The 21,423-nt window shown below is 51.7% G+C and overlaps 1 non-coding gene across 1 annotated transcript; it reads right to left on the bottom strand.

Annotated features, from left to right (window-relative positions):
- Positions 1 to 7,947: 7,947 nt before the first annotated feature.
- LOC119459820 (U1 spliceosomal RNA) lies at positions 7,948 to 8,109 on the bottom strand. The gene has a single exon (XR_005193821.1). It is a non-coding gene; the product is annotated as a U1 spliceosomal RNA (small nuclear RNA).
- Positions 8,110 to 21,423: the final 13,314 nt, after the last annotated feature.

The following is a 21,423-nucleotide window of genomic DNA, read 5'->3' on the forward strand; positions in this document are numbered from 1 at the left end:
CGAATGATCATTCGTCCAAGGATCAAAACTTTTTTCTTTAACTTACATTCGGCAACCCTTCCTGTCAAAACCTGGTTAGAAAAAAGGGGCTGTTTCGTGCCGTGGTCTACAAACTGCCGTTTGTGCCCACATGCTGAAACGATTGATCACTGTTTTGTCGATTGTAGGGATGCCGTGTTCTTCTGGGACATTCTCCAAATAACACTTAAAAAGATTTAGACATCACACCATACACAATTCGTTTCTTACCTTTTAAAGATTCCTGTGACCCACCATATGACATGTTCATAGTACTTGGTCTACATAGTATTTGGCGCAGTAGAAGGTGTGACAGGCACGCTGAACCACCGCGAAGCACTCGGTCGTTTTTTCGGGAATCTGCTGCCTACGTTCGTAGTGTGTACGCTGCTCAAGAAACAGCGCCGGACTGGATGCCTTCACGCGTGCACATGCTTGCCTGACTTTTGAATATGTACCTGTAGCGCCTTGGTTCTTGTGTTGCTGAAGAGTCTGCTCCCATGTAATAAAGAAAAAAAAAAGTGGCTGTACGGCCTAGTAGTTACGACGCTCGCTTTGAAACCAGTCGTACATGGGTTCGAATCCCGCCTTGTCTAAATTTTTTTCTTTGGTACCACACTTTTCTTTTTTCTCTCTCTCTCTCTCTCTCTGTTTGCCAGCACAGTCGGTTGAACCCCGGTGCCGGGCGCCGACGCGAAGCGGCGGTCGTTGGGGTGTTGCTACGCTGCGCTCCGCAACACCCCAAATAAAAAAAATACTGCTCCAGTCAGGTAGACTGCTCCCTCTCTGATAGTGAGATTATATTTGGATCATCAAAACAGTGATGCGTTTATTTAGGAGTACCATCGACCCCTTAACAGCATTGCCTAGTCGCCACCAGCCCAGCGTGTTCTCCGTTCCAACGGCGGCGGCTAGCACGGCCGGGCTCGACTGGCACGCGCGAGTCGAGCCCGGTAATAAAAAGTAGCGCCAACCACTTCCCTCCTCCGTTCCACTGTCGCGCTCGGCGCGACCAGTGCGATCAAGGGGCGATATCGACAGTGGCGCCGCTTACATCGGGCTTTCCGTGGCAGACGACAGATAACGCGCTACCAGAGGAAATCCGCGCAAAACTTCGATCTCGCCCTGCGAAGTTTTTGAGGCGCGATTTTGCTTCGTCAGTCAGTAACTGGTCTTAATAATGCCGTTTTGGAAGTAGCAACGCGACGATGCGAGACGGCGCAAAGACCAAGTGTGCAGCGAGCGTTTGCGCTCCCGGATGGTAAATAAAAAAAGCCTTTTGCCCTCGCCTTGTCGGTTGCGGCAACTTGAAGGCGCAGCAGCATGCCATGACAACGAAGTTCTTCTCCCTAACACGTTTGATCCGTTTGTGCGTACAGCCCTTTCGTCGCACAGGCCCGACAATGGCGGTCGGAGCGCGTTGGAAAGAAAAAAAAATATAGAAAAGCGCAACGTGTGCTTCCACGTGACACGGATTGGCCAATGAGGGAGCGGAGGAGGCTGGGGCGACAGGAGGCGGCGAGGAGGAAACGCCGGGGTGAGCGCGGTGGCGGCAAGATCTAAGAATGGCGCTACCTTTTATTGACCCCTTTCGCGGCGATCCCGTGGCCGCTGCCACGTTTGATCACGTGGTGACGCGTCCATTGCTTGGGCTTCTTCGATTTTCGGCGTTCTGGCAGCCCGCTGGCAGCCAGACGGCAGCCACCTAGTTCCGGTTATGATAGGAAGTCACGTGAGCTGGAATCCCAAGACAACCCGGAGCTACCCGAAGTTTGCAAAATCGAACGCCGGGACAGCGCTGGCCACGGGATAAATGTAAACAAGCTACCAACATGGCAGCGACCGGCGTCGGCGGCGCGCGCGCGGCGTAGTCGGCCCGTTTCTGCGTTGCCACCGTGAAAATATACAGCTGTGTTCGGGAAAACCATCACTTTTGCGAGATTTCGCGCGACTGGGCATCTCAATTTGCACAGCGTGACAAACGGCCTTCGACGAGTCCGATGCCAAGACGCAAAATCGCACGTAAATAATTGCGAAAAAGCGATCGCTCGGGGATGCCTCGAGGAGGTCGGCCACCGGCGACACTTGAAGTCATTTGACAAGACACGAAAAAGCGGGTACGTCATTACGCGTAAAATTTTGTGCCGATCGACATGCTTGAATTCGATTTCAGAAAGTTTGTTTCGGTTGATAGTGCTCCTTTCAATTCAGCTCCTGTGCTGAAGGAGCTGGAGCTGCGGCTGGCGCATGAAAATGCACGCCACCTGTGACCATCGAAAAGCTTTATAATGAGAGCAATAATTAACCTAATATACGCGTGGCCACTACTCATCTCAGTGCATTCCTTTAACATCAACGGCAGTTTCGAGCTGCCACCCAAGCATACGACGGATAGACGGAGCGAACGTGGGCTAGCTGCGACGCCTTCGCTATATATCTGCAGAAAAATTATATCGCCGCATATACGCGAGCGATGTGAAAAGGGATACCACTAGAGAAAGATGAACCGAAAAGGCACCGCGATGTGTGGGAATTGAGCGTCTACAACTTCGCGAACAACTTGCGCGGAACACGATGAAAATACGATGCAAGCATAATCGACAGCGCCCACGGTGACAGCGCCGCGCGCGCTGTTTACGGCGGGGAAGAAGAATTCACGGCATACACACACACACACATACACACATACACACACAAAAGAAAGTTTCAAATGGTTCGCCGCCGCTCGTATGGCACCGCCTCGCAAGGCGGAACGGTGCTTTAGTACCCTAGTAAGATAACGCTAGAAGCAACGCAATCAGCGATCCACGCACCGCGCCGACGAGTACGGGAGACGAAGTCCGAAACCACAACAACCGGGGCGGCGCGCGCTCGACGCAAGCCAGGAGCGAGGTGAAAGTCCTCAAGCGCCCGCGCTGCAATCCGTCGAGTCCCCACAAAGATGGCGGCGAGCGCTCATCGCCTCTTTTTGTCGTCTGCTAGCCAGAGAACTTCCAGAGAGCAGCCAGAACAAAATCGTCCTGGCAGGTTCTGGCAGCCCGCGGGTAGCCAGAACCGTCCAGCCCGAGTAAAACGAACGCGCGGCGGAAGTGCGTCACGCGGTCGGCGGAGCAACCCGAGAAAAAACGAAGGCGCGCTGGCTGGCTCTGGCAGCCCGCGGGTAGCCAGAAGTGGAAAATCGAAGAAGCCCCTTGCCTCAACTGCCTCCGTTGCCTCCTCGTTTACAATGGAAGTGTATGACGCCGGCGCGGCTCAGAAAACCTCTGTTTTCGGAGATATCGTAGACGGTGACTAGGGGCGCGATCTTGTACGCGTTCCAAAATGGAACGGAGGCGGTCCGTTCCATCGAGCAGCACACTATTGGTCAATTTGAACTGTGACGATCAAATTGACCAATCGTGTGCGGCTCGATGGAACGGACCGCCTCCGTTCCATTTTGGAACGCGTACAAGATCGCGCCCTAGGTGGACGGCACGAAGCTTTGATCACAGCTTCAGAGAACATGCAAAAGCGTTTTCGGAGGTGATTAAGCTATGTCCAAACGGCGCAAGCAGCGTATATTATGCTTATTCTAAAAGCGGAGCTAAATATGTATTACAAGCTTTCCAAGCTTTCCGATTGTGAATTCAGTCAGGATTAGTGTGTTTTGATCTTTGTTGTTTATTGGCAAATATTTTGAAGCAGTGGCTTGTCAGTTTCTGACTCAGTGAAGTTCCTCGGTGCGGCCACTATCTGATTATTAATCGCTCGCGGTTGTGCTCAGTTCCGATAGATTTGTTCTTGCTGCGCACGAGGCTTGAAACGTAGCTGTTTTGTACATTGTAATACCCTGTAGCAAATATATATTACAGCTAGTAACTCGCTTACTCTTGTGGACCGTCACGAAACATTCAGCTTCGACCATTCGTGCGCCATAGGTGTAGTCCGTCATTTATTGTGCGTATACAGTGCGCATATTGTAATGACGTGGCACCTAACGCCGTGCTCTTTCTTTCTTGTGCACGTAAGCTACGTGACAACTACGTCATCGGTTGTCTGTGTATATGATAGCCCGCTGAATAAAGCTTTTATCAGTTGCTGATCGTCTGGCTCCGAGTCACGTCGATCACACATATATTCAAGTGTGCGTCCATTCACTTATTCTTGATACGTCGGCGATAAAGTGGGCGTAAGTTTTCCTGCCATTTGGGACAGATGCGTATAGATAACGTGCGCGAAACTTACTATGACAGGAAGCGGAGCTACTCGCTTTGTAATTGTTTAACGAGTGGTACTCACTCTTGCCGACGTTCTGGGGATGAAGCCCTTTCTTCGAAGGTTAGCGATACAAGGCTGGCGGATGAGGAAATTTCTGTACCCTCGAGGAAAGCCATACATCACGAAGTGCCGGTAACACGTTCGGACAGTTTCAGCAGCGGTCCGCGAACTTCGCCACACAGATTCATTCCGTTCCTTAACATGCCAGTCACTATTTTTGCAGCCTACTACTGCACACGTCTTCAATTCACATGATTAAATCTAGCATGATTGGAGCACAGTGTGTTAGCGAAAACTCAGTTGCATTTCCGACAGCTGATCGCACAGAAGCAAGGTAGAAGCGGTAATGGTTTCTTATTCGTGCGCGGTCGCTGAGGAGAGGTATGGGGCGTAAAGCCCCTCAAGAGACTTTAATGGGGCGCCGCCGTGAGCGCCATCTCATTTCACAAACTCACAAACTGCTCCGCGAAAAGGGTCAATATATAGGGGTTTTAGAGCCCGGCCGTGCGGCTAGAAACATGGTACGCGCAAGCAGCGCATGGCGGCGCCAGTTGTTGGGCTCTGCTAAAGTCTGCGCTTGGGCGCAAATAGAAATACGCGGCCCGGTCGCAAGATACGCATTTAGTGCCGCAGCTAAACGTCGCCTCCTCTCCCTCCCTCCCATCCCCACACGGCCTTTCGCACGACCGGAGATGTCGTGTTTGCCCTCCGCCGAGCGGCCTCTCAGTGAAGGCGCACGTCCCTCGCGCGCCTTCATTCGCACATACGGCAAGGTCTTTAGCGCTGTTGGACATTATGCGGAACCTCATGGCAACGACGGCAGGAATGCGCTTGGAGTGTCCATACAATTGCTATCACAATAAAAACTTGAAATACGTTGAACACACTGCGTATATATGCCCCTTGGGTTAGAAAAACACCTTCGACAAATGTTAACATACCCCTATAACCCCTTCAGGCGCGAATTAAACCTGGCAATGAAAAAAAAAAATTTGCTTAACATCATTTTCGGCTCTCCATGCTTCAATAAAAGAGCCATTAAAAGATGGAAACATAAATTTCATTTTTTCATTGTTTTCCGTGGCGTCCAAATTTGTGGGAAGGGCACCTCAACCCGGAAAAATGTTGCACTGTTCGCTTAGCTAGGTAAGTGGGGCAAAAACATTTTTCCTATGATTCTTCCTTGATTATCTAAACATTTGCAATTTAGTTTGTGTGGTAAACATGAAAGCAATGATCCTGAGCCGACAGGCACAAGAACACGTGACATTTTCGGCAGGGCTGTTCGCTGCGCATCCCTCACGGCGGCAACGCTGTGCATTTGGTGCCAGCGACCGTACCTGTCCTACCTAATGGCCGCGGTTGAAAGTGACTGCGGTGTGGCCTTCTTGACAACGGGCTTAGAGCTGTCATTGCTTAGCCTACCGCGCTTTTTTGGAGCATTTCTGTTGCAAGTGATCAGGCTGCTCGCAATGCCTGCTTGGAACGCCGTCATGCACATGGTGTTTCTCTGTAGGAGCTTCTCAGCGCTTGCGTTCCTGATGTACTCTAACCAGCTGTTGCTCAGCGCAAAACACAGGAAATGAGAAATCACCTTCACGGGCCACCGTATGCGCCAAGTCTTGCTCCGTGCATTCATCATCCGAGAGATCTGGGGAGCTATTCTGCAAGAGTCCACCTAGTGGACTTTTCTATTTCGTCTGCTGTTGAACTTCTGATTGGCTGGGCTGAACTCGGCGTCCGCAGGGGGCAGGCGCCACAGTCAATCAGCACTTCAGCAGCAGACGAAACGGACAAGTCCACTAGGTGGACTCTTAGAGAATACCTCCCCTGCATCGGATGCGTCGCCATTTTGAATTTTCTCTAAAGCTTCGTCGACAGTGTTTTCATAGACCTTTCATCTTTCTACCGCATGTTTAAAATGCCTGAAAAAAATAAGAGGTTTTGACTATTTTAGCCAAGGGCGTCTTTTGCTATACAAGGGAGCTCGCTCGGAAAGGCGGCCTTGAGGCCGCCGTGGACACTAACTTTCGGGGTTTGCGTGTGGCACTCACTTGGTACTCCAAGAAAAGATAGTATTCGGCAATCACGAAACATTGATTCTTACAAATAAATGACTTTTGGGGGTTTTTAATAACGTTAATACCACGAAAACAAATAAAAACGAAGAGCTATTTACGGCTTGAGCCGTAGAAGCTTGAAGCGACCATTTTCCCGCGCTTTCTGATAATTATTTTGTATGTCTTCAGGGCGATGGCGCCACTTGTCAAATAGAGAAAGGAAAGGCGCATTCGCCCGCACATTTCAAATCACATTTTTCAATCAGTGTTTGGAACTACGCGTATTCAAAGTTGGTGTCCACGTTTGTTGCACGGCGCCTGAAGGGGATAAACTGGTTGCACATTGCGTGTACGACGCCACTTGGGTTACAAGAACACTATTAACAAATGTTAACATGACTCTATGGCGCTCGGAATAAAGTTGGACGCGTTGGTAACTACAAAAATTTTTGGTGGACTAGTCTGTCACAGCGGCCACAATTTTCACAGCGTATTTGCGACTTCAGTGAAGCTCAGGCGCCATCATCAAAGGAAGGAAACGCACGTTTCATGGTTTGGAATTCCTGCTTTCTTCTGCCAGCCCAGACAGCAGCAGCAAGACGCAGCCGCCGCACATGATGCCAAAATATCACACCACACGTACAGGGAAAAAAATTACACCATCTTCCCGTAGGGGAACCCTGAGTAGTATGCGAAGCAGCCATGGGGTCGACTCAAGGTAGTTTTATCAGCTGTATAAACTTGGACATGCAGCAGCACCAGCAACGCGCAGAACTGTTGTCGACGCCGTCGGCGTTTTGCCCGCGTTCGCACCGAACGCGCGCGGCATTGGTGACTGTTGCCGGTGCCTCAGGGGCGCCTACCGTCGCGTCTCTAAACTAAGCTGCTTCGCATTATCGCGCGCGGAGCCGCAGGTGTTGCCATTCATTGCGCAATCCGGAGAGGAGAGGAGGAATGCCGAGAGGAGAGGAGACAAGAGGAGGGGGAGGAGGATGCGCATGCGCAGTAGGGGTGTGGACGCCGCACGGTGGAGGGAGGGAGTGACATAGCCCCCAGCATAAAATGCTTTGCATCTAAAAAAACAAGGAAATGCTTACCTCTCTCTACTCTGCGAGGAGCGCGATATATGGGCAAAACAGCGGCTTGTCGCCGGAGCACGTTGCCGGCATGGAGGAGGTGGCGTCGCTGAAGGCGGTGTTGAGTTGAGCTGGCTTTGTCCCCAGGCACAGAGCATAGGGGCGTAAAACCAAATATACCTAGACGGATTTGGGGAGCGTGCTGTGGGCGTGGCGCTTCGGTGAAAAAGTACCTAGAAGCGTGGTACGCGCGAGCGGCGCATGGCAGCGCAGCGGTCGAGCACTGGGCTTGGGCGCAAATAGAAACACGCTGTCTTGTCCTGCACTATCTGCGCATGCGTCAGGCGCGAGCTTTCGCGCTCCAGCACGCGTGCGTGTAGTTTGGCCTTAATTGCTATTTATTGTGTAGGAATTGTGAACGTTAAAGCGTGTTAAATGATAGCACGTTAGCGACGAAGATTGGGCATGTCAATGTTTTATTTCGAAGGGTAGGCTAAGAACACGGTTGTTGACATCTTTCTTCTGAAATCATTATTGGGGGCTGGCGCACACGCTAAGCCCAACTACCAAAAACTACATGTCCCAGCCATCCCAGTTTGGGATAGTGGCGTGCTTCAGCCAACCGGAGTGCAATGGCAGGCCTCGGCACGGGGCCCCGGCCTGGCTGATCACCTGAAAGCCCGACTCCAGGTAAGTATGGCGTTGACTGCGTCGTGAACAAACCGCACTCCAAGAGCAGTAGCATCTGGCACAGGCTTGAAAGTCAGTTTTGCAGTAAACCTAAAGCGCCGCCGAAGAGTCAGAATTGTAAAATTAGGGATTTGATTACAAAACCCCAAAATACGCAATTCTGTAAATTTAAATAAAAAATAGTTGCTTTGCAACGAACATAATGAGGAAGAACTACATGCATTAAACACATAAAGCCAACAGACAATGAAGCCAAGGAAAGCATCGGAGAAATTAGTTGAAATTGGAATGTAGAACATAATGAATAGGAAAATGAAAGTGGACGAAAAGATAACTTGTCGCCGGCGAGAGCCGAACCCGCAACCTCCTCATTGCGCCTGCGTTGAACTACCACTAACTTGGGTATTTATGTTTACTAGATCTATACTCTGTTGCATACATCAGGTGCAAGCTGTGGACGCTAGAGATACTTTTTGCAGTGACTACGTTCGCACTTCGAAATAGTTCGTTTTTTTTATTGCGATAGCAATTATATGGACACTTCAACCGGATTTCTGCCGTCGGCGTCGCCGTGAGGTTCCGTATAAAGTCCAAGGGCGATAAAATCATCGCCGCGCGCCGTATGCGCGAGCGAAATAGCGCAGGGGACGCGCGCTATCACGGAGAGCGAACCCATGGCGGAAAGCAAACGCGATCGTCGCGCGAAAGGCCGTGGGGGTATGGGAGGGAGGGAGGCGGGGCGACGCTCTGCTGCGGCACCAAAGGCGTATCTTGCAACCGGGCTCAAGGCGAACTGGCCATTCAATCTCCCACGCGGAAGCAAGAAAGCGGGAAGGCAGCGCGGGAGGGAGGGGGGGTCGCAGCTTCTACTCTGCCAACTGCGGTCGTACTTGGCCCGGCTGTGGCGGTCGCCCGCACCGTCTCTTATCTCCACACGGCTCTGACCTTTGTATGCGCTGTGCATTCGCCGCTCAGTTTCCGTTGAAGCGATAGACCGCACGAACCTTCGCCCGCTGCGGCGGCTGCGCTTGCTGCCAGCGTTTTGCATCTACGGCCATTCAGTGTGATCTATTCATGTTTGCTTGTGCGCGCTGACACCACACTTGTTAATTCAGTTATTAAGCGAATATGTCCAAATCTATGCAGCCGATAAAACTACTATCCCTACTCCGAATAGCTCTCTACTAATTTGCTATCGCAATTGATGCTTCGTCTTTCGGGCGAAACTGCGACATTTTTTTTTGAGCGATTTTTGTGCAAATGCTCTTTATATAAGCTGTTCTGAATTAAAAGAAAAATTGCCCTTAGAAACAAACAAACCATGTACTCATACGGCTGCTAACACATTGTTTTAGATCGATTTGCTCTTCGTTGATGTTTATTTGCAGCCCGTCGCGGCAGCCTCACGTGCATGCTTGCGAGAGCAAACGCCGTTGGCGCTGTTGCGACGTCGAAGTCCGAGCGGCCACGAAGGTTCCATGTATGGTGCCGTGCCAGGTGCCAAGAGGAGGAGATATCCAGGGAGATTAGAAAACTGTTTTATATACACTGTACATGGTATTTTACAAGAAGGGCTCCATGATATTGGAGCCGTCTACGTGCTAACATCTTTGCATGTAGTAGCGTTCACATCTCCGAGCGTTCTACATGGTCAAGCGTCCCCCACAACACTCAAGTCCCGCTCTTTTATCCCTTTCGTTTCCCTCTTTCACACGACGAGGGAATGCACTTTTTCTTCTTAGCCAATGACAGTCTTTGATCAGGTGGCCATATCCCGCACGTGATGTGTCGTCGTTTCCCGCCGGGCTCCGCCTCCAATCTTGCTAGGTCGCCCCCGAACATAGGCAGCGGTTGACACCTTGGGAACCGAACGCTGGTGTCGTTTCCCCGGGGCTGCCAGACACTAGCTCATTTCAAGATTCGCCTCTCCATAGCGGTCAGTTCGCGGAACCAGGGAGGGCGGTGGCTGTCCCGAAAGGGCGCCAGGTTGGCGCGTCGCAATCGGCGCCGGGCCTCGTCGTGGTTCCGGCGGCGCTGGTAATTCACGGAACCGCACCAAAGGGGCGACGCTGCCGTTTAGCGACGCATGAGATAGCCTGGAGACCAACTGCTAATCCCTCAGTCCCAGGTGACAATTCTCGGCCGCGAGAAAGGGGCGCCAAGTTGGCGCGTGTGAGTCAGCGCCGGCCTCCCTTGTCCCGAAGGACCGCCAGACACAACAGCGCGCAGAGAAGCATAGACGGAACGCGCAGAGTGATAAATTTTGGCGACCGTATCTGACCGTACTTCTTGCGTAGCTTCCACAGCGTTGCACCTGATGTATGAAACAGAGTATTGGGGGTGAGCTCCCCCACTGGAAAAGCTGGCGCCACCGTCGGCGTGACGTGGTATGAGGAATCAAGTGGACACAGCGGCCTTGTCGTCTGCTTCGAAAGCGCCGAAGCGAGCTGCAGGAAAACGAAGGTTTAGGACCCCCTGCGCTACGGTTCTGATTAAGTGGGGATGTTTTCCCGTTTCGGGTGTCTGTTTGACAACACTTGAAAGCACTATAACAGGTAGTGGCTGCCTTTGAAGGCGTCCGACACGGCAGGCTCGGCACCGCAGTGCCGGACGCGTACACCACGGAGCCCGGTGAAGCCTTTACACGTGCCCGCCGGCCAAGAAGCTCCGTGTAGCTTGGATAGCGAAACTAAGATCCCCGCAAGCAGCCATCGGATACAACTCGGGTGCGTAGCGAGCACTTCCGCGAGGAAGATTCCTGCTATACGACGGTGGGGCTGCCATGTTCGGTGAGTAGCAGAAAGCGCGCACTGAGAAGCTCGCCCGCGCGCGCTGCCCGGTTAATGTCATGAAGATTTGGTCTATGAACTGGTTGATACTAGACACCGACAAGTTCACCGAAATGGAAAGGGAACGGTAAGAAGCACATTAAAAAAGGCATGGCATATTCTTATGTTTGTATTAGCACCAAACAATGAATGTACTGGATTAACAAAAAGAAGCTGCGGGAAATTACTCGCCGAGAAGACCGATAAACATACAGTGTGACGTAACTTGAGAAATAACGGTACTGAAACGTCCAAGAATTTAGAAAAAAAATTGAGTCAATCGTCGCGATGGGACATCACGAGTCGCCGTGTAGCGTTGAAGTCCTTATAGTTATAACTAAATTATTTCTGAACAGCTCCGATAGCGTCCACGCAACAATGGTTGCTTGTGTCCTGCGAAATGTTCATATTGACACGTGTACATGTTTATATTTTACCGGTGGCCGCTTTCCACCGGCTAACAAATGTTAAACGTTATCGCTCGGCGCAGGTCGCGCCTGCATCGGAAGCTCCTCGAACGTTATCGATGCTTCTATCCGTCCTCTGTGGTCACCGACGCTCATGTAATCTGATTGTACGAGCGACGCGAATTGTCTAGAACTTACTGGAAGACACGCGGGCACCAGGGATTAATCTGGAACCTTCGATGACTCACGTATAAAAGCCAACGCGTTTCGCCGCAGATAAGATTTTCGCCGATCGCCGACTGTGTTCGCCGCTATCGTTGTGCTTTGAGTGTAGCTTGCTTTTGTGGGCGCAGGTTCGCCCAATAAACAACCAGTTTCGTCATACACAGTTTTACGACTGTTTTCTTCACTGCCACTACTACGTGAAATCTGGTGGAGGTGCGGGGTACCTCGTTGTGATGATGCGCGAATCGTCGTCGCCGGCGGCGGAGGATCTTCGGTATTGCGTCGTACAGCAACCGCACCTCCATCGGTTGCTGTTTTTAGTTTCCCGCATAGGGACTCACGGACCGCCCCGGGCTGGGCCAGTGTATGGTCGGCGCTGCGGGGACAGGCTACGTCCTGGTGACAGCGAGCGTGAGGGTCGTCGTGGTAGCCACTGGGCTACGGCGAGGTAGTCGTCGATGTCGCGTGGTCGCTCGCCGTCACGATTTAAGGTCCAAGTCGATAACGCTTTCAACGCACAACGCGATACCGCCGGCTACAAACATCAGTTACCATGCCTATAATGTGCTAGAAGAACAAGTCACCGTTCCGCCTCGCTCGAGCGTAATGATTTCCGTTGGTACCGAAGTGCCTGCAGATATGGAGGGCGTCAACGAGGGCGATCATCACTTAATGCTCGATCGGGAAATTGGCGTCGCGAGAGGCATAGCTGAGCTACGTGAAGGGAAAGCAAGAGTGATGCTTACGAACTTCAGCCACACCCGCCGGGGTGGCTCAGTCAGCTAAGGCGTTGCGCTGCTGAGCACGAGGTCGCGGGATCGAATCCCGGCCCCGGCGGCCGCATTTCGATGGAGGCGAAATGCAAAAACGCCCGTGTGCTTGCGTTGTAGTGCACGTTAAAGAACCCCAGGTGGTCGAAATTAATCCAGAGCCCTCCACTACGGCGTGCCTCATAATCAGAACTGGTTTTGGCACGTAAAACCCCAGAAAGAAGAAAGAAGAAGAAGAACGAACTTCAGCCACGAATACAAACACATTAACAAAGGCACCACGGTCGCCTACATCGACGAAATAGTACAAGCCAGCAGTGCATTCGCCTTCACGGACTCTAGTGCACCTGCAACGACTGTAGTACCGGAACCAACTTTCGACGTCAATCAGAACCTCCCCTGGCATAAGAAAGAACAGCTAAAAGCTCTGCTCCTGCAATACAAGGACTTCTTCTCGCCGTCGTCAAAAGTTCGACAAACCCCTGTCGCCAAGCACCCCATCATAACCGACGAATATGTCCGCCCACTACGTCAGAGCCCGTACCGAGTTTCGGCGCGCGAACGCTAGGCCATAAGGCAACAAGTCGACGAAATGCTACGTGAGGACATCATCCAGCAGTCGAAAAGTCCGTGGGCGACCCCTTTGGTGTTAGTGAAGAAGGATGGAACCCTACGTTTCTGCGTCGATTATCGTCGCCACAACAAAATCACGAAGGAGGACGTATACGGATTGACGACGCCTTGGATCGACTTTACAACGCAAAGTATTTTTCATCGATGGACTTCAAAACCGGCTACTGGCAAATCCAAGTCGACGAGAGGGACCGGGAGAAGACTGCCTTTATAACACCAGACGGACTGTTCGAGTTCAAGGTGATGCCGTTTGGTCTTTGCTCGGCACCTGCGACTTTTCAACGCATCATGGATACAGTACTGGCAGGCTTGAAGTGGCAGACTTGCCTCGTCTATTTGGACGACGTCGTTGTGTTTGCCTCAAGCTTCGAGGAACACCTCCGGCGCCTTGAAACAGTTCTTCAAGCAATCAAGACCTCCGGACTCACGTTGAAGCCAGAAAAGTGCCGCTTCGGATACGAGGAGCTCTTATTTTTGGGTCATGTCATACATGTTTATCTTTCACCGGTGGCCGCTATCCACCGCCTAACAAATGTTAAACCTTATCGCTCGGCGCAGGTCGCGCCTGCATCGGAAGCTCCTCGAACGTTATCGATGCTTCTATCCGTCTTCTGTGGTCACCGACGCTCATGTAATCTGATTGTAAGAGCGACGCGAATTGTCTAGAACTTTCTGGAAGACACGCGGGCACCAGGGAATCTGGAATCTTCGATGACTCACGTATAAAAGCCGACGCGTTTCGCCGCAGATAAGATTTTCGACGATAGCCGGCTGTGTTCGCCGCTATCGTTGTGCTTTGAGCGTAGCTTACTTTTGTGGGCACAGGTTCGCCCAATAAACAACCAGTTTCGTCATGCACAGTTTTACGACTGTTTTCTTCACTGTCACTACTACGTGACAATATGCTGCCGCCTAAAATTAAGCTCACGGCACGGTGCGAAAACGCGCTCGCAGCGAAAGCGAAACATTGTTCGCGGACATGCATGCAGACGTGCATGCATTGAGCCTTCATTCGGTTATGCTCCATGTGGTTATACGGGCAGCACACTATAAAAACATATTTCTTTCTCTTTTTTTTATTCGAGACAATTTCGTACAAATTGGCTCAGGAGGCACAACAAAATAGCCCAGAGAGCCTGACTAGGTTGTGCCACCCTGACAGCGTAAGCAGCAAATCTTATTTAGATTACACATCAGATTGCACATCAACAATATTTAGATTACACATCATAGGCCGACCCAGATGCGATAACATCAATGCAAATACAATGAAATATGCAGTTCCTTTTTGGAACGAGAATCAAAACCTAATACATATGCACACACATAATGAAATAAATCTACATAATACACAATGAAACACAACATAATACACAAGATTAATACCGAGAACTGGCTCAGGGGCTAAAATCTCACACCTGCTCAAATAGTAATAGGGCTTTAACTTGCTTCTTGAATTGAATTGGAGAAACTCTAGAATTAGGTTTAATATGTCAGGATACTTACTGAGGAGTTCTGGTATTAGTGACGATAGCCTCTGTAAACCATAATTTGTGCGTGATCTTGTCTAAACTGTTAAGCTGTGTCGTAGTTCATAAGGGGACTGCTTAACTGGATAGGTTTCTTGAAAATTTATTCTGTTTTCTCGCTATTGACGTAGGGCTTCCAGAGATAGTTTTTGTTTTAACAATTGTTTTATCTGAAGTATGCTATATCAGGTAAAGTACGATGCAGTGCTTTCAGTGTAGGGGACGTTTCCAATTGCTTGTATAGCTCGCTTTTGTAACGATAAAAGATAATTAAGGTTTGTCTCGGTTGTTGTTGACCATACCAAGGAGCAGAAACTCAGACGAGAGTGCACAAGTGCATAGTAGATTTCGCGTTTTGCTTCAGGCGGGAGGAGTGATCGTAGTTTTTGGTAGGAAAGTCGTAGTTATTTCCCATAGCGATTGCCTACCTTTCACGCAAGAAGCTGGTTCGAGGGACTCCTTCGCGCCGACCGCGCGCTATGGGCTTTCACTGTACGTATTCGGTAAAGAGAGAGCGCCTGTAAACTATTCTGTGCTTTCTGTTTGCCCAAGATTGTTATTTTGACAGTGAGAAACTTCCCTTGTTTGGAGAGTACTTACAGAAATGGCCCGGAGGGCTCCCGCGTGGTGTTTTTATTGAGCGCCGACAGCCAAACCTATGAGGAACGCGCCGCGTTATCCCTCATACTATACGCAAACGAAGCGCTTCCGACAGATGGCGACTCCGTTAGTCCTCGCCCCCAAAATAGAAACGCGCTTTAACAACCCATGACCGACCTCCGAGATTTGCGCGTGCAAATAAATCTCGGAGGCTATGAACAACCCATCAACACGAACCAACCTTGTGGCGATACCGTCGTCACATCGGTCACACGACGAAGCTTGTGGCCGTGGCTGCTAGCTCATTAGCGAGAAACTCTTTGTGCGAGCTCCCGCGTGAAACCGGCTTGTGCACAGTTCCGTAATTGCGCTTGCTTTAGGCTGTCGTGTGTTTCTACCTGTTTTCGGCTGTGCTGTTCTTTGTCAGGCAAGTATTGCAGTGTTTTGTACTTGACACTGCGTGTGCAGTGATTTGTTTGTATGGTTTTAATTTGTACAGGAGCTGAGTTATGCAATGGAGAGCGCCGAGTAGAGGGCACTAATTTGCTCTTCAAGCTAAAGTCCCTCAATAAATTATGGAGGGACCTTACTTCAAGCTGATTCCAATGTCGCTATGTGAGGAGCCTTTTCAGTGATCTTGTAATTAAGGCGTTAAGCTCAGTATTAGGATGAACGTCAGAAGAAATGCTGCTCTTGTGTACCTGGCATCGGGATATCCGCCGTCATGAGTGAAACTAGCAAGTTTGGCAGGAAGCGAAGAAAGGCGGGAATTGCTGTCTCTGCGCACTTTGCCTATATGCTCTTGACAGCCGTGATCGTGGTATTTCAGCCTCCTGTTTCGTAAGAATGTTGCTGAGAAGATAACTGACATACAGGCTCTTTGTTAATGATTCATTACGAGTACGGTAGCGCAAGAGATGAGGTCAAGTTCCCTTGATCCGCGAGGCGGCGACAGCATCGCCGGGCAGCCGCGCCATGTTTACGGTCGTCGGTTCGTCCGGCGGCCGCGGCAGTATTGGCGATGGCTATCGTCCAAGCCGTCGTGGGGAGTTCGCACACAGCAGTGTTTTGTGCGCGGAGCCGTGAGTGTGTGCTATTACGTAGAAAGTACTTGAATTAGTGTATCTGCGTGCACGGAGAGACTATACGTCCGCGATTGTACGCCAATGCAGCAGCAGCGACATAATGGTGAACTGCGCGGTGTCACCGTCTTCTTTTCTAAGAAGACACGGTGCGAGCGGCTTTTCATTGAATGACTGTGAATGACGAACCTGCGAGTACATAGACAGCGTAAGCGTCGAGATTTAAATATAAAAATTTGAATTCAATTTGAAAATTGTGGTGGCTGCAGATCGATTTGGAGCACTTACTACTTTTCAAAAAAGAAAAACGTTAACGCTAATTCGTACGACGTCAATGAATGGCATTTACGGGACTGCGTAAATGCTGACGGTAATTAAAGAGGAAGGAAGTTACAATTAAATACATTATACTTGTTTCTTCCCGAATGCTGAACATCTCTAACCAGCACTAAACAAAAACGCATGCAAGACACGCAGCGGTTGTGGAGGTCTAAAAAACCATTTGAAAACAACCGCTGGCAACTGCTGCATCTAATCCCTCTCCGACCGCGACATCCCATAACCGTGGTTATAGGATGCACACACAATCCACACGGCTACATGTTGGTGAAATCCACGCGAGGCAGCAGCCCGCCATCGCGCTTCAGTCTTTGAGCTCAAGTGGGTCGCCGCCGCACAAGCGCACTTTTATTGCGATAGCAATTATATGGACACTCCAAAGCAGATTTCTGCCGTCGGCGTCGCCGTCGTCGTTGCCGTGAGGTTCCATATGACGTCAATGGAGATGAAATCGTCGCCGCGCGCCGCCGAACGCTGTATGTGCGAGTGAAAGGGCGCGAGGGACGCGCTCTTTCACGGGGAGTGAACCCACGGCGGAAAACAAACGCGCGTTCTCCGCCGTGCTTCCGTTCACACTGGGGAATCCGGCGTCTACAGCGAACGGATTTCTCCTGCCGCCGAAATTCGCGTCGTTCATACTGATTGCCTACCGCGCCGCCGGAACGTCGGCCAGACGCCTTGTGGCGTCGCATACCCTACCCCGCAGCAGCATGGAGCTTTGACAGCCGTTTCACTCTGCTGCATCTACTTTTCATACTCGGTGATAGAAACAGTGATTTTGTCAACAAAATGCAGTCAACTAAATAGAGAAAGCGTGACAGAAACGATGCGAGCGACGCAACAAAGACGGTGCGTCGAGCAGACGACAGCTACTCAGCCTGGGAGCTCGCCTCAGCCTATGCATGGCGCTTGCCAAGGCGTTCGCTGGACTCACTCCGCCTTTCTATACACTCTATTGAAACTACGCACTTATCTCCTCTCGTGTAGAGTTGGCATGTTTTTGTTTTGCGGCTCTTCGTCACTGCTTGCAACGACGATGATGCTAAGCCTGCTGGCATACACCTTGCTGGCGATGCACGACGCGTAGAAGCATTCGCCAAAGCAACGACGCCAGCGGTGGCGGAGGGTTCGTCCTGCAAGACCGCGAGAAGCTGGGTCACGCCACCTTGTCAGGTCACGTTGTGCTTCACATGGTGTTTGTCGAAAACGATGGGGTGGGCACGCACCTATTCGATGAGCATTTCCGATGTCGCGACGAGCCTTGAAGACTGCGACATGACGAGCGCGTCGGACTTGGCCGCCATCTTTGGAATTTCTCACTCGCGCTCGGATTGGCCCGCGGTGAGGGAATCCGGCGGCAGCTGCCGCAAAAATCGGTCCCGGAGCGATCGGCGCGGAAAGGGCTATTCCGGCGGATCTCGCCGCCGCCGAACTGGGTTCCGCGCCGCTCCAGACGCCGAATGTCTCAGTGTGAACGCGCCTTTTAAGGGCTGCAGAAGTAGGCGTCTCTTTCCTCCTTTACAATCACCATATATGTAGAGCAAACGCGCCTTCTTCCGACGCGCTATAGGCGGTGGGGGGGGGGGGGAGGGAGGTGACTTTTAGCTGCGGCACCAAGTGCCTATTTATATCAGAGGCTCCGGCAACAGTCAGCAACGCCGCACGCATTTTGTGCGAACGCGGGCAAAACGCCGACGGCGTCGACATTAGTTCTGCGTGTTGCCGGTGCTGCTGCATGCCCAAGTTTATACAGCTGATAAAGCTACTATCATTTACTCCGTGTAGCTCTCTACAAATTTGCTATCGCAATTGATGCTTCGCCTTTCAGGTGAAACTGCGACCACTTTTTTATTGCTATAGCAATTATATGGACACTCCAAAGCAGATTTCTGCCGTCGGCGTCACCGTTAGGTTCCGTATGACGTCAATGGAGATGAAATCGTCGCCGCGCGCCGCCGAACGCTGTATGTGCGAGTGAAAGAGCGCGAGGGACGCGCTCTTTCACGGGGAGTGAACCCATTCTAAATTATTATAAGGGTACCCGAAGAAAATACTCTCCCCCCCATCGCTCACTCACCAAAGAGGAGGCTACCAGCTGGAGACTTATCCAGGCAGATACCTACCCCAACCTCCACCTCCTCAGCAAAATCCACCCCACGGCATACCCTTCACTGTGCCCGTGGTGTTCAGAGAAAGCCACTCTATTCCACATTACATGGGCGTGTCGTGCAATTACTGCCTTACCCCCCCTCCAACACCCGAGCGCGGAGCGATGGGAGTCGCTGTTGGCCAGCGAGGCCTTGGACGATCAGCTTAGCCTGCTTGACAGGGCACGCAGGGCGGCGACGGCGAGCGGAGCCCTGGACTGAGGGCCCCCCCACCGCGAGACCAAGAGCCTCCCATCTTCGAAGACTCACCGCGAATCTTACCATCGCTCAATAAAAGTTTCTATCCATCTATGGGGGGCGCTCCGGTCGCCGAGCTGAGCAGACGTGCTCCGCATGAGCTCCGCAGTTTTCGCCAATTGTGCCACCTTAATTGCTTCCAATCGATTGGAAATCATCACTACAGTGTCCGTGAACATCCCTGGACTCGATTGATACCATTTTTGGCCCGGTCAACCGGATGTTTCGTCAATTTTCGACGTTTTCTTCGCTTGGGCGACGCTGGGTCTAGCGGACCACGCCTAGGCTTAGCACGAGTACGGCCGCGGCGCGCAGCTGCGTCGGCCGCCCGGTCCCGCTCGACGCCACGACGCTCGACTCCTCATCGCCGAAGATGGCTTCGGCCTCATCGCAGCTCAACGCCGTTTCCCACAACCGTTTCACGGCCCTTGCTACGGAAGACATGAACTTTTGTGCGGGCGGCAACGACACTACGACCACCGACGCGATCAACGACCAAGAGGTGCTGCGCAGCACCGGCCGCACCACAGTCGCGGTGCGCGGCAACGACTTACACCCAAGCGACATCGTGGGATGGAAAACCTCCGGAAAACAAGTAAGCCAACGACTTAATAAGCCCCAGCTCAACGAAGTTACCCAAAGCAGCAAGCCAACTTCGCAATTTAGCGAAGCTCAAGCAAAACGCATGATAGCGAGAATCACTAAAGCGTCCTGCATGCCGCTGAATTTGCCGCGGGAAGAGCAGAAGATTGTAATACGACCGAGATGAGGGCTATGCCTAGCGAGACTCGAAGCCGACATCGTAATGACCGCAGTCATAACGGCAGCCAACGTTCCCAAGACCGCAGCGAAAGCAGATACGATCTGTACTAACCCCACGCAGAACATCATCGTGATCAGCACGCCCGATGAAGAACGAGCACGTTACTACGCAAGCGTACGCTCCCTGTACATGGGGGGCCGTAACTACGAAACGCATGCCTACCGCACCGCGCCTCACGGCACAGTGAAAGGAGTGAACCGTGGCATCGCAGTAGAAAACACTGCCGAAGATCTGCACGAGAATATCGTTAACCAAGCAAACCCGCAGGCCCTCGAGGCGCACAGGATTGGAAACACTACCTTGATCGTCATTTTGTTCGCAGGAACAAAGGTCCCGAACTACATAAAGTATGGCTCCATTATAGTAAAGTGTGCATTATACAGACAACACCACAACCTGTGCAGGACATGCGGCAAAGTCGGCCATCGGGCCGATGTATGCCCCACACCGGAAACCAAGATCTGTTTTGCGTGTGGCGCGCTTAACCCGGCGGCAGACCACGCGGCGCGGTGCAAGCCACGTTGCAAGCTGTGTAGCGGAGCCCACGCCACGGGCGCGGAAGGCTGTACGAACAAGTACAAGGTGCCCTTCGTAGTTACTCAGCGCAGATGGGAGCGCAGAAATGCGGGGCCAACGTTTTCGTCGCAAGACTTCCCGCAGCTGCCACCGCAACAACAGCAACAACAGAACGAAGCACATCTATCAAAGAAAAGACGCAGCCGCTCGAGGAAGCGGGACAAAAGCAGGGAACGCTCGGCGAGCCGCGGCAGAAGCACCGACGGCAAGCGCAGTGAGAACATGCACGTAGCTCAAGCGAAGGACAACACCATCCAGTCACTACGCAACGAAAACGACCAGCTCAAGCGATGCATCGCCGAACAGAGAGCTCAAATGCAAGAGATGAACGCCAAGTTGAACCAACTCATCAACGCGCAGCAGCAGCAGCAGCAACAGGCGACTCCGACACCGCCGACGTCGCCGCCGCAGATTCAACCAAGACCCCCAACGCCAACGGAAAACAACACAAACTCAGCCATGGAGGTACAAGCCCCAGTTACCACGGAAGCTAACAGCGCAGAACCCAAAACGATCGACGTAGCTAAGACAAGCGAACCGGCACCCAAGAAGCGAGCGCTCGAACACATACGTGAACGAAGAGTCAACACTAGGCTGGACAGCATAGAAGAACGTCAAGATCGACTGCAACAGACCATGAAAGCCAACTACGAAACCCTGAGCCAAGCCATCAAGGCTACTAACGGTCGCCTCGATGCTACCAACGCACGCCTCGACACGTTGGTGACACCCATACATGGCATGCAGTCTACCATACAGGGAATACAGACCAAGTTGGATGCACTAATACACGCGCTTACGGCGTCAGGACTAATCACAACAGGCCTTCACCCAACCGCAATAATGGACGGGACAATGGAAACAGGCACCGCTAACCACAGAAACAGAGCACGGACACAACAGCATCATCTCCTCATATGGCAATGGAATCCCAACGGCATACAGGGTAGAAAAGCATCGTTACAACAGTACATACAGCAAAGCACTAAGAGACCCGACGTTATAATACTACAAGAAACGCACAGTGAAACCCCACCGACGTTACCGGGGTACAGATCCTTTGCGAAGCCCCCCAGCGCACGAGCAGTTGGAAAAGGCGCAGGGC

The sequence above is a fragment of the Dermacentor silvarum genome, chromosome 7, assembly GCF_013339745.2.
Source record: "Dermacentor silvarum isolate Dsil-2018 chromosome 7, BIME_Dsil_1.4, whole genome shotgun sequence".
Classification (NCBI taxonomy): Eukaryota; Metazoa; Arthropoda; class Arachnida; order Ixodida; family Ixodidae; genus Dermacentor; species Dermacentor silvarum.